At 44.4% G+C, this 13,263-nt stretch overlaps 1 pseudogene; it reads left to right on the forward strand.

Annotated features, from left to right (window-relative positions):
* The first annotated feature begins 221 nt into the window (after positions 1-221).
* LOC143638149 (uncharacterized) lies at positions 222-4,414 on the forward strand (annotated as a pseudogene).
* The last annotated feature ends 8,849 nt before the right edge of the window (positions 4,415-13,263 follow it).

Below are 13,263 nucleotides of genomic sequence, written 5' to 3' on the forward strand. Positions count from 1 at the left end.
GGGACGGAAGAGCCCTCATCTGGTAAAGGGACGGAAGTGCCCTTAGAGGGACGGAGGCGCCCTCGTCAGGTGTTCTGCTGCCAACCCGTCTGGCTTTGCCGGCTATTCTTTTTTTTTTCAGGTTGACTGTCTGTCTTTAATTTTTGCTTCTGAACTTGTGTTAAACGTTTACTGTGTGTCTGTGTCACATTTGTATTGTCTCTGTTTGAGCAACATCCAGTATGGGACAAAACCATACCACGCCTCTGTCCCTGACTCTTGAACATTGGACTGACGTCCATTCAAGGGCCCAGAATCTTTCTTTTTCAGTTAAACACTAGACCTGGCAGACACTCTGCACTTCAGAATGGCCCACCCTCGGAGTTAAATGGCCCCCAGGAGGGTCCTTCTACCTCCCTCTAATCTGCAAAGTCAGGGATATTGTCTTTCAGCCTTGGCCGCGTGGCCATCCAGATCAACAGCCATATATTTTAACCTTGCAGGACCTCTGTGAATTTCCTCCCACGTGGGTGAAGCCTTTTCTTGTCCCAGCTCCCATTCCCACCCCCTGCCCCACGATCCTATCACTCAAACCTTCCGTTCCTCCCCCTTGTCCCTTCATTCTCCCTGAGTCACAGGATTTAACTTTACTGGACTCTTCTCCCCCTCCTTATTCTCTACCCATGCTCCCAAACTCCCAACCTGTCCTAGATGACCCTCCCGCCGCTGACTCGGTCACCCCGCTGCTAGAGGTAATTGGGTCAGACCCAAGCCCTCCCAGGGATTTCCCTGCGGCAACGGTAGCAGCAGCAGCAGCCCCTCCCCCACCGGAGAAACCTGTACCAGCTAAAGGAACCCGCAGGCGGTGGATAATGGAGAACTCGGAAGCCCTGGTGATGCTTCCTCTTCGTCCCTATGGGCCCACAATAGATGATGGGCGTGGGGGAGAGATGCAGGCTTACCAATACTGGCCTTTCTCCTCCTCAGATCTATACAACTGGAAAAATAGCAATCCCCCTTTTTCTGAGGACCCCACCTGACTTACAGGTTTAGTCGAGTCGCTGATGTTCTCACACCAGCCCACTTTGGATGACTGCCAACAGCTTCTGGGGACTCTTTTCACAACAGAGGAACGGGAGAGAATCCTCTTGGAAGCCAGAAAGAATATTCTTGGACCAGATGGGAGACGAACCCAATTTCCTAACATCATAGAAACTGGCTTCCCCTTAAACCGACCCAACTGGGACCCTAACACCTTTGAAGGTAGGGAGCATCTGTCCACTTATTGCTGGGCTCTTGTAGTGGGTTTCCGAGCGGCTGCTAGGTGGCCAACTAATTTGGCCAAGGTAAGAAAGATTATTCAGGGACCCAATGAATCTCCCTCCATGTTTCTGGAGAGAATTATGGAAGCATATAGGAGATACACTCCCTTTAATCCTCAGGCAGAGGACCAAAAGGCATCTGTTGCAATGGCTTTTATTGGGCAGGCTGCCCTAGATATTAAGAAAAAGTTACAATGTTTAGATGGAATACAAGATATGACCTTAAGAGATTTAGTCAGAGAGGCTGAGAAAATATATTATAAGAGAGAAACTGAGGAAGAGAAGGAACAGAGGAGGGAGAAGGAAAGGGAACGCAAGGAAGATGAGAGAAACATAAGGCAGACTAAAGCATTGGCTAAGGTCCTGGTCACAGCCGCAGACAGGTCAGAAGTTAGAAAGCAGGGAGACAGGAAGGGATACCTGGGCCCACGCCAAAGGCTGTCCCTGGCCTCAGATCAATGTGCCTACTGTAAAAAAAATAAAAAGGACACTGGGCCAAAGAGGGCCCAAAAAGAGGCAATCACGTCAGCCCACCATGCTGACTCCAGAAGATGATTAGGAAAGTCAGGGTTCGGATCCCCTCCCCGAGCTCAGGGTAACTTTTGAGGTGGAGGGGACCCCAGTGAACTTTGAAGTAGATACAGGAGCCGTATATTCAGCCCTCAAGGCCCCACTGGGCCCTCTATCTAATAAAAGATCCTTAGTTCAAGGGGCTAATGGCAGTAAATATCGGGCTTGGACAACAAAGAGGACTATGGACCTAGGAAGGGGAAAAGTTCACCACTCTTTCCTAGTAATCCCAGAATGCCCAGCCCCATTAATGGGCAGGGACCTACTCACCAAGCTCCGGGCTAAAATAACCTTTAACCCCGGTGGTCCCCAAGTGGAGTTTCTAAACCCTTAAGTAACAACCCCCATAGTCACGGCTCTAACTATGTCAGTAGAAAATGAACATCAACTCTTCACGGCCCCTGGGACAGATCAAACTGGTAGACTACCCCAGAGATGGATAAAAGATTATCCTGATGCCTGGGCAGAAACTGCTGGGTTAGGTCTAGCCATAAAACAACCTCCAGTAGTAGGAGAATTAAAAGCCTCTGCCTCTCCAATCAGTGTTAAACAATACCCTCTAAGCAAAGAAGCTAGGGATGGGTTAAGACCCCATATTCAGAAATACCTGGCTCTTGGGGTCCTAAGGCCCTGTCAATCGGCCTGGAATACCCCCCCCCTGTTACCAGTAAGAAAGCCAGGAACTGGGGACTACCGTCCTGTTCAAGACTTAAGAGAGATCAACAACAGAGTGCAGGACATTCACCCCACGGTGCCAAATCCATATAATTTGCTTAGCACTCTGAATCCGGAGAAGAAATGGCACACTGTGCTGGACTTAAAAGATGCTTTCTTCTGCTTGCCCCTGCATAAGGACAGTCAGTTGTTGTTTGCTTTCGAATGGATAGACCCAGAAATAGGAACATCTGGCCAACTAACCTGGACTAGACTCCCTCAGGGGTTCAAAAACTCCCCCACTCTCTTTGATGAAGCTCTCCACAGGGACCTCAACGACTTCAGAACTGCACACCCTGAAGTCACCCTACTCCAATATGTGGATGATCTGCTGCTGGCAGCCAATACCAAGGAGAACTGTGAGTCTGGGACCCAAGCACTATTATCCAAGCTTGCTCAGCTCGGATACAGGGCTTCTGCCAAAAAGGCCCAAATTTGTAAACAAGAAGTAATCTTCCTGGGTTATTCACTTAGGGGTGGCAAACGATGGCTTACTGAGCCCAGAAAACAAACTGTTGTGCAGATACCGCCCTCATCTGATAAGAGACAGCTCAGAGAGTTTCTTGGGACTGCCGGCTTTTGTAGGTTATGGATTCCTGGGTCTGTGTCTTTGGCTGCCCCTTTATACCCGCTGATAAAGGGGGATGCCCAATTCCAATGGACCCCTGAACAACAACAGGCTTTTGATAATATCAAAAAGGTGCTGCTATCCGCCCCAGCCTTAGCTCTCCCAGATGTAGAAAAACCCTTCACTCTCTACATCGAGGAAAAGAAAGGAATAGCACAGGGAGTGCTCACTCAGACTTTGGGACCTTGGAAAAGGCTGGTAGCATACTTATCAAAAAAATTGGACCCAGTGGCTAGCGGGTGGCCCCATTGCCTAAGGGCTATAGCAGCAGCAGCCCTTCTAATAAAGGATGCTGATAAGTTAACACTGGGGCAGAAGCTAACCATCATAGCCCCCCATGCCCTGGAGAGCATCATCCGTCAGCCTCCAGACAGGTGGCTATCAAACTCCAGAATAACCCATTACCAGAGCCTCTTGCTTGACAAGGACAGAATAACGCTGGGACCCCCTGCTCCACTCAACCCGGCTACACTGCTGCCAGAAGAATCATCAGGACCCGTCGCTCATGATTGTCAACACATACTGGCAGAGGAGACCAATGTATGAGGAGACTTAAAGGATCAGCCACTGCCCCGCCCTGAGGTCGTATGGTTTATGGATGGGAGCAGCTTCCTCCAATATGGTAAGCCGCAGGCTGGAGCAGCAGAAGTTAGCAAAACTAATGTTATCTGATCTTCTGGTCTTCCAGAAGGAACATCAGCTCAAAAAGCAGAGCTAATTGCCCTTACAAAAGCATTGGAGCTAGCATCAGGCAAAAGAGTCACCATATACACTGATAGCCACTATGCATTCGCCACTGCTCATGTGCATGGGGCTATTTACCAGCAAAGGGGGCTATTAACCTCCGCTGGGAAGGAAATAAAGAACAAAGATGAGATCCTCCACCTTCTCTCGGCAGTAAAAGGCCCTAAAGAACTAGCTATAGTGCACTGTGAGGGGCACCAGAAGGGGAATGACCCCGTGGCAGTTGGAAACAGATGGGCAGATGAGGAAGCTAAGCTGGCAGCCCTAAACGGAGTGACCCTGTTAACTGTTTCCACGCCAGGGGAACAACAACCGGGAGACTTGGCTGCGCGGGAACATTCAGGCAACTTATGGCCTGGGGACATGGACACCGAACTCCGGGATCCTACAGAACCAAGTTCACAATTCCAAAAAGCCCAACTTTACATCAAAGATGTTCACCAGCTCACCCATTTAGGCTCAAAGAAGTTACAGGCACTCTTGAAGGACAAAAGAAAGGACTTATTGTTGACTGACTCACAAAGAAAAGAAATAGCTGAGCAGGTGACCAGAGCTTGTCAAGTCTGCCAATTAGTTAATGAATACCCATCCAAGCTTCCTGCAGGGAAGCATTTACGCGGGACCAGACCCGGACAATTCTGGGAAGTGGACTTCACTGAAATCAAGCCAGCAAGGTATGGACTTAAGTATCTCCTAGTCTTTGTAGATACCTTTTCAGGATGGGTCGAAGCCTTCCCCATGAAGAAAGAAACGGCTCAGATGGTGGTCAAAAAGATTCTGGAAGACATCTTTCCAAGATTTGGACTGCCTAAAGTAATGGGGTCTGATAATGGACTGTCGTTTGTGGCCCAGGGATTGGCCAGGACCCTGGGGATAAATTGGAAGTTACATTGTGCCTATAGACCCCAGAGCTCAGGACAGGTAGAAAGGATAAATAGAACCATTAAAGAGACGTTAACGAAATTAAGCTTGGAGACCGGCATAAAAGATTGGACTATGCTCCTACCTTATGCACCCCCTCCGTCTCTCTGTGTAACCTAACCCCCTATGAAATTCTCTATGGTGCCCCTCCTCCAATCAGGGACTTGACCCCAACCCTGAGACTTAACAATTCCTTTTCACACCCCCTTGCTTAACAGACTTAAAGCCCTTGAACACACCCAGCGATACCTGTGGAAACAGTTGGCCACTGCTTATCAGCCCGGAGACAAGGGAACCCCACACCGATATCAAGTGGGAGACTTTGTCTTCGTGAGACGACATCAGGTGTCATCCCTGGAACCCCGCTGGAAAGGACCATACCAGGTGCTGCTTATAACGCCTACAGCAGTGAAAGTAGATGGGATCATTCCCTGGATCCATGCCTTCCATCTCAAGCCTGTGCCCTGTCCAGACTCCGGCTGGAAACTGGAACAGACTGGTAACCCTCTCAAGTTGTGTGTCCGTCATGTGGGTAGGGCTATGGATTCTTCCCCTGACCACCTGCAGCCCTAATCCCCATCAGCCTGTTCAACAACACTGGCAGATTATAAATCCCACTGGACAAGTAGTATGGTCTATTTCACATATAGCCCCCCCTATGGACTTGGTGGCCATCTCTCCATTCGGACATTTGTCAACTGGCCATAGGCCTCTCTGACTGGGACCTCCCTGACATAGAGGACCCCACACAGATCCCGTTTAACCCCAAGCCAAGGCAACATTCCCCACACCATATGTATCATGGATGTCATTGCCCCTATCATAGGTGTAGACTAGCCAGTCTTGATTATTATGTGTGCCCAGCTGATTTCCGAAGCCGCAAACAGGTCCAAAACTGTGGAGGGCCCAATGACTTCTATTGCAAATCTTGGGGTTGTGAACAAACGGGAGCTGCATGGTGGAAACCAAACTCCCTAGACAGCATGATTCAGGTAGGGCGAAATGACACCTAGATACACCCTAGGAACTGTTTAACTAGCTGAGTGTTGAACACTCGCTGTGGAAAAAAATAGTCTATGTAACCCCCTCAATATAACTTTCACCTCCAAAGCAAGGGGCTACCTCAGGACGACATGGCTTACAGGAAATACCTTGGGAATGCGGTTCTATGTTTATGGCCCCACTTATGACTTTGGTCTCTGGTTCACCATCAGACTTAAGCAGGAAGAAAATCCCATGGCAATAGGGCCCAATCCCCTCAAGCCAGGAATTAAGCATCCCAAACCCCCTTTGCTTAGAACTACCAGAACCCCTCTTCTATCTCAATCCTCCTGGTTTCCGTCTTAGTCTACTTCCCCAGTCCAGAGTACAGCTGACTCCTCCCCCTGGGAATTAATTGAAGGAACCTTTGAGGTACTGAATTCCACACAGCCAGACCTCACCCAATCCTGCTGGCTATGCCTCTCTGCTGCACCCCCTTATTATGAAGGAATAGCAGTTAATGGGACTTATGCTGTGAAGACGCAGAGTTCCACCTGTAGTTGGGGCAAAAATCCAAAGTTAACTCTCCCAGAAGTAACCAGGACAGGTTTATGTCTAGGGTTCCCACCCAAAAGTAAACAGCACATATGCACCCAGATAGGAGAAATCAATGTCACACAGGGCTTTCTAGTCCCTGAGAAAGGAACCTGGTGGGCGAGTGACTCAGGATTAACTCCTTGCATTTCAGTCCAGGTGTTTGACAGCTCAGTAAATTATTGTGTGATGGTGCAAGTACTCCCCAGGGTGCTTTTTCATGATGCAGTATCATCTGAAGGTCTAGTAGGGGGACAAATAACCCATTTCCACCAGGAACCAGTGTCCTTCACTCTAGCCATATTGTTGGGCATAGGAGCTGCTGCAGGAGTAGGTACTGGAGCAGCTGCTATGATCTGGGGGTCACAACAAATGGCCCAGTTAGAAACAGTGATAGATCATGGCTTGAAAACATTAGAGACTTCTATTACAGCCTTGCAAGAATCTTTAACCTCTCTCTCTCTGAGGTTGTTTTGCAGAACAGGCGGGGGTTAGATCTTCTCTTTATGAGGGAAGGAGGCCTCTGTGTAGCACTAAGGGAAGAATGTTGTTTTTATACTGACCATACTGGAGTTGTAAAAAAATCTATGAGTAAATTAAAAAAAAAAAAAAAAACGTCTTGAAGAGCGCCAAAGAGAAAGGGAAACTCAACAAGGGTGGTTTGAGTCTTGGTTTGCCCAGTCTCCCTGGTTAACTACACTCCTATCAGCCCTAGCCGGACCCTTGATCATTCTTATGCTGTTACTGACTGTGGGTCCCTGTGTGCTTAACCGCATAGTTTCTTTCCTCCAGGCTCAGATAGGACAAGTGAAACTCATGGTAATCAAGCAGCAATATGCTCCACTGGCAGAAATGGAAAATGAGACCCCTCAATAATTATGATCTATCACTTTTAAGATTAAAAGTAGTTGGAAAAAGGAGTGGGGAATGTAAGAGTAAAAGAAATTGAAGTTAAAAAGTGAAGGACCAGGTATTGTTAAATTCCTCTGCTACACCCTGAGGCAGTTAAGACAACGCCCTACTAGGCTATTTTGCTGATTCATAGCCTAGAGCATACAGGGCCCGAACCAATCAGTTCGAATGTGTACCCCCTTAGGAATAACCAATCACCCCTGCCCAATCTGTTCCCGCTAATGAATGTACTAATCATGTCTCAGATTTGTTGTTCAATTTTCCCGTGCCTCATGCTGATTTGTTCTGATGTATGCAAAGCCCCCTCCCTCCCCAAGAAGTGTACTTAAGCTCTGCTCAACCCCTGCTTGGGGCTCTTGGCTGCTCGCCCTTCTTGAGTGGGCCAGGAGCCCCAGCGCGTTGGAATGGATCCCCAATAAACCCCCTTCTGCAATTTCATGAGTCAGTCTCTTGGTGGTCTCTTCCTCCGAGGTTTCACCAGACCCTTACAGTTCACCGGAAGTGTGTCCAGGCCACTCTGAGTTTAAGCAAATGAGTGCCAAGGGAGCATATTTTTGACACTGTCTTGAGCTGCGTCCCTCATGGAAACCACCAACCAGAGTTTATGATGAGTGCCTATATGGAAAAAGATGAGGGCCATGTGGGAGTGTTTTGGTTTTAATTGTGGTTATTTGTGTGGCAGCTAGAAGAGATGACTGGGTCCACCTTGGCTTGAACTCTGGTGTAATTCCCCTTAGTTACTGAGTTCTGGAACTGACATCAGAGAAATATTGCCATGAATTGTGTTGGGATTTTTGGAGTCCACGCATAAGAGTTGCCCTTGCAATCTGATCTAGGGCCAGGGTTGCTTTCCAGAGAGCACTGGGAATTTCAGCTAGGATATCACATGATTTTATTCTGAAAAACTTGGCAGCCAGAGTTGAGAGGCAAAACACACATGGACCTCACATTGTAGACCTCAATGGGCCTGGTTTCATGTGACATTTTGGCAACTCTTTGGGAAGCCTTGCCTGTGATAATTCTTCAGAGCTTTCTTTGAAATGAGCTTCCTCACCATTTAATGTTTCCTGAATGAATTGAAACCCACAGGGCCTCCAAATTCCTCCTTGAAAAATGGCTAGATAAATACCATGGAATTTTTGAAATTCCCATGAACAGGTGGCACTGGAGAACCTTTGGATGTCCTGTTGCTGATCATGAGTGTACCACACAGTGCCTTGATTGACTGGGTTTCATGAAAATGGTGTAGAACAGAGATGCCAGTAAGTTGGTGCCTGCTGAGTAGTGGGCCTAGAGGATTGGTGGGCAGGAGTGTGATAAAACATCTGCAATGGGACCATGTGGATCTGCCATTGTCTTCCAAATGGCTTGTGACTGACACAGTGCAGCCAGCAGACCCTTATAAGTAAAGGCATCTTGTTATATGGAGAGGTTTCAGGGCAATGTTCAGTATCAGGTTGCTATAGTCAAGGGGGCAAGCTATATGGGATAGAAGCCTGGTTGGTGCATTCTCTTGCTGACCCTGTCCCACCACACGTGACAGAACTGTGGTGGGACAGGGTCAGCAAGAGAATAGACACACACACACACACACACACACACACACACACACTGCAGATTTTTCAAAATATGAAATATATGTGTCTTATTATACACTCTATAAATTCATTCATGTTCATGTATGTGGATTTATAATCAACATTTCACAAGATTATTCTTAGAAATATTCATCCACCTGAAATACGTATTGTTTCCTAGTACTGACAACTAACTTCAATGAATGGTGCATACAAATCCTAATATTTCTACATTAACTCATCCAGTTTAACATCAATGCAAGTAAATTCCTATGGGATATGATGTGACTTTTGACATTCATTTTTATTCAACACTGGTACTTTACTATTTCTTCAGTTAATGCACATCATAGAATATATATTTCATCCACAAGTTTGCAAATTATAGGTATTTGTTTCACTTTCAATCACTTCCTCTTTCAGAACACATGTATTCCTCCAGGTTTCTTGACAGGTCTTTTCATGAGACTTCTTTCCAAACACTTTATTTTTGATTTCCATAATCACTTTTGAAGCAAAACTCACACACCCTTCATGATAATCCATAACCCTAATGTTAACATTAGATGTACAACTGTTTGGAATGAATGAATGTATATCAATATAAGATTTCTTACATATTTTCAGATATCAATTCAATCCATTATTTAAATTGGAATCAGTTATATTATTTATTCACAGTATTGTCTATTCATGCATTATCTCTATATTCATAGACACAGGGTACACCTCATTGAACCCCAATACTAATTTATATGTCTTAAAAATATTGCCCCCAGAAATGGTGGAATAAATACCCATGTCATCTGATCTACATATACATTTTATCACAGTAATATTCAGGACACAAAAAGCAAAGGTCACACTTATGATTGTACCAAACCTAAACGGAAAGTGAACATGGATTACTAAATACATCCATGTCCAGGTTGCCTAATGCTCTCAAATGAAAATCCTATTGGTGACTACATATTTGTTTCTTCCAAAGATTATATAATTAAACTCAACCCTTTTGAAAAATTCTAATCCTGTCACTCACTTTATAATTTGCCTGATTTTGTAATGTCTCAAATGATATCTTCTTTCCTAGATATTTTTCCCAGTTCATCATTGTGACTGAATCTTCACATGTGGTGACACTTACATTCACTCTCTCACTGAAACCCTATTGCTAAAGAACATTTGTTCCAAATCCTATATTCACTCTTCTTCCTAAACCTACCGACTATCTTCCTAATCCTAACTTCTATCACTTTTTGACTGAATGTTCTCTTCTACATTCAATCATCCCAGGTACAAGGTACTATGCCACTGTATATCGATTTATCTGAGACATCTGTGCAGATCGTAATTCAACGCTGAGTATACCAATTAAGGGCCCAATGAACTTCTGGGCTTCAATCTTACTTAGATTTCTGTTTTCATAATTATATTTCACCTATATATTGTTGTAAATATTGCAGGTTCCCAATACCTTTATTCATCCTGCAGAATGATTCCTAACCAAAATCGAAGCTGTTATTAACCCTAACCATACACTATTCCCTCAATCTTAGTTTACAGAAAAGAAGGGACAGAGTTGGTTATAAATATAGGTATGTAGAAGATCTTACACCTGCTAAGAACATAAAAGGTCCATGCAGAAATGATCCCTGGAGAAGATGTAGGCAGCTATGAAGGACCTGAGAAAGCAAAATCATCTTCCATGGAAAGCAACCTGGTCAGGATGAAGGGTTGTGTCTAAATCAGCCTCTCTGTTCTTAATGTAGAGAAGATGGACCAAACCAGGCCTGTGTGGAGAGATGTTCCTGGGCACCTATGTTTGATGGGACCCTTGAAAGCAAGTGTTAGGACAAACTGGTTGTCAAGGCAGTGACTTCATTCAGTTCAGGATGGAAGTGAAATCACCTCACTTCCTTAGTGATGGAACTCTCTGAACTTGGGATCCGGGAAGCCAGGCACCCAGAGCCAGTCCCAATCCCAGTCCCAGTGGTCTCACTTGTTTGGATTTACTAAGGACAGGGTCAGTCTTTCTTGGTACCTACTGATGTGAGGATGGCCAAATGCCAGGAAAGCTCTGAAGAGGGGCCTTTTTTGAGAAAGCAGGTAGTGGCTCACCGCTCGCTTCTGAAAACTTCACAGAGTTCGCCAAAGAGACCAGATCTGAGATAGGACAGGCCATTTCCGGTGAACATAGCATGGCCCACCAGTCAGAGGACACTCTGGATAGTCACAGACCTACTTGGGGGAAGGAGGTGTCTTTGTGAGAGTGGGTGTGGGTTTGTGGTTTTGTCTCATGTTCTGAGAATAGATAGGAAAGGCGGTTTATTTGGTTTGGAGTTAACTGTTTTTAGTAAGTCATTTGGCAAGTCGAGTGTTTCTATGTCTGTGTATCCCACTGTATCCATGGTTGTAGACATTAGAATAGAGAATGCATCATTGGATGTGTCCTGTCTAGTAGAAAGCTTCCCAGCATTCATCCTGCCCAATTTATGAATGGACTGCAGCTTGCCTTATCAATGGGCAACACCTGCTATCTTCCTAAGTTCCTGTTTTCTTCCTGAATTTTGGCCACTCTCCTGAATAGGCTCATGGTTTTGTGTCCAAGATATGTACCACCTCCAATCTCTGTGACATGGCCATGTACTGGATAGCTGAAAGGAATGGCAACCATGTCAGAAAACTCAGATATCAGTGTGACAATGAAAGTCTCAGTGGAGAAACCCTTCTTTGTGCCTTTTGATTACCTATTGTTCTGCTGCCCTGAAAGTTTTTGTTTCTCTCTGAGAGAAACAAAAACAGTGAGGACTGAATAAATGTTGAAGCAGTTGGAACATGTCGCTGCATAGAAGTTCCCTCACCAGGCTTTAGTTTCCCCAGTTATCAAGACTGTCAACTTAACCTTTTAATTTTAGTGTTACAGTTGTCCCTCCCCATAAGATACAGTGTAATAATTTAATGTCATCTGATCTTGCAAAATCCTTTTACTAGTATGACCTCTGTGTCTAATAGAGAAACGTTTAATTCTGTTACTCAGGGCTTGATAATCGTACTAGCAATCACCAAGACTACCTGTGTAGGTTAGAAATATCAGTAGGTCTTAACCTAAAAACTTCTGTCTCTGGCAACTCCTCTTGATAGACTCTTTTTATAGTTATCAGGCATTCCTGTCTGAGAATCCTTCTTTATAGCCTCCAGTCTTACTTATTTTGGGAGGCTAACATAAAGTGTATACCTTAAATTATTATTATTATTATTATTATTATTATTATTATTATTATTATTATTATCATTATTATTATTATTAATTAAACTTCCCAGGAATGGCTGTATTTTCGTTTTAACTGTCTCTGCTAAGTGTTTAAGATGAAGCAGTCAAACTGAATTTTGTTTCTATCTATTGTTAACAATCAGCTGAGCTTTTATGGGAGTCATTCTTTGGGAAACTTGAGAGCAGCTTCTCAGTTCTGAGAGTGCCATTTTCGCTAGGTGGGTCCAGGTCTTGCTTGACCATGTGGTTTTCCTCAGAAGCATCAGGATGTCTCCCTTCTCTGATTACTCTCCTCTTCATAGCAAATGCACTGATTGGCTTTCTGTTCTCCAGTGGTCTCATTAATCTCCCTGATCGAGAGGTTATGTGGCCCAGAGTTCCAAAGCTCTTTAGAGAAGTCCCCTGTTCCCTGGATTCAGACTGACTCAGAGGGCAAGAGCCAAATATTGGTTTTCTTGGCCCTTTTCATTTAACTTTAATTAAATCCTAATCTTAAACATCCAGCAAATAAATTTTAAGCGCCTTATATTACAAGTACTGGGCTTTAATGTCCATAACTTTATAATTATTTATCTTTTTATTAATTGGGATCTGTATTATTCTGTCTGTCTTGTAGGCGATAACTTATTATATTAAATTAACCCATGTTGTGTTCTTAAAGCAACGCTTCTGTAAAACACTAATAGGGAATTTTTAGATCACTTATAAGGAAATTACAAAATAAAAATTTTTAACAAGATTAAAAATACTTAGTTTGTGTAATAGCTACCCTCAATTTTTTGGCTGAGTTATACATTATATCCCCTGTTTTAGATCCTAGTAATCTTGACAAAAAAAAAAAAAAAACAAAGAAACTTTTGAACATAACTTTAAATGAAATAAAAACTGACCTACTTCTTTTGTAGTCATTCTCACATGTTGTAAGATGGGACACACAGCCTTATCTCAGGTAAGGCAGAGCTCTTTATGAATCTTAAGTGTTTTAGATCTAAAGCTGATCTTTGCTTTTTAAATATCATTTTACAAAGTTTACATAAATTGTTTGAGGTC

The sequence above is a fragment of the Callospermophilus lateralis genome, chromosome 18 (genome assembly GCF_048772815.1).
Source record: "Callospermophilus lateralis isolate mCalLat2 chromosome 18, mCalLat2.hap1, whole genome shotgun sequence".
NCBI lineage: Eukaryota > Metazoa > Chordata > Mammalia > Rodentia > Sciuridae > Callospermophilus > Callospermophilus lateralis.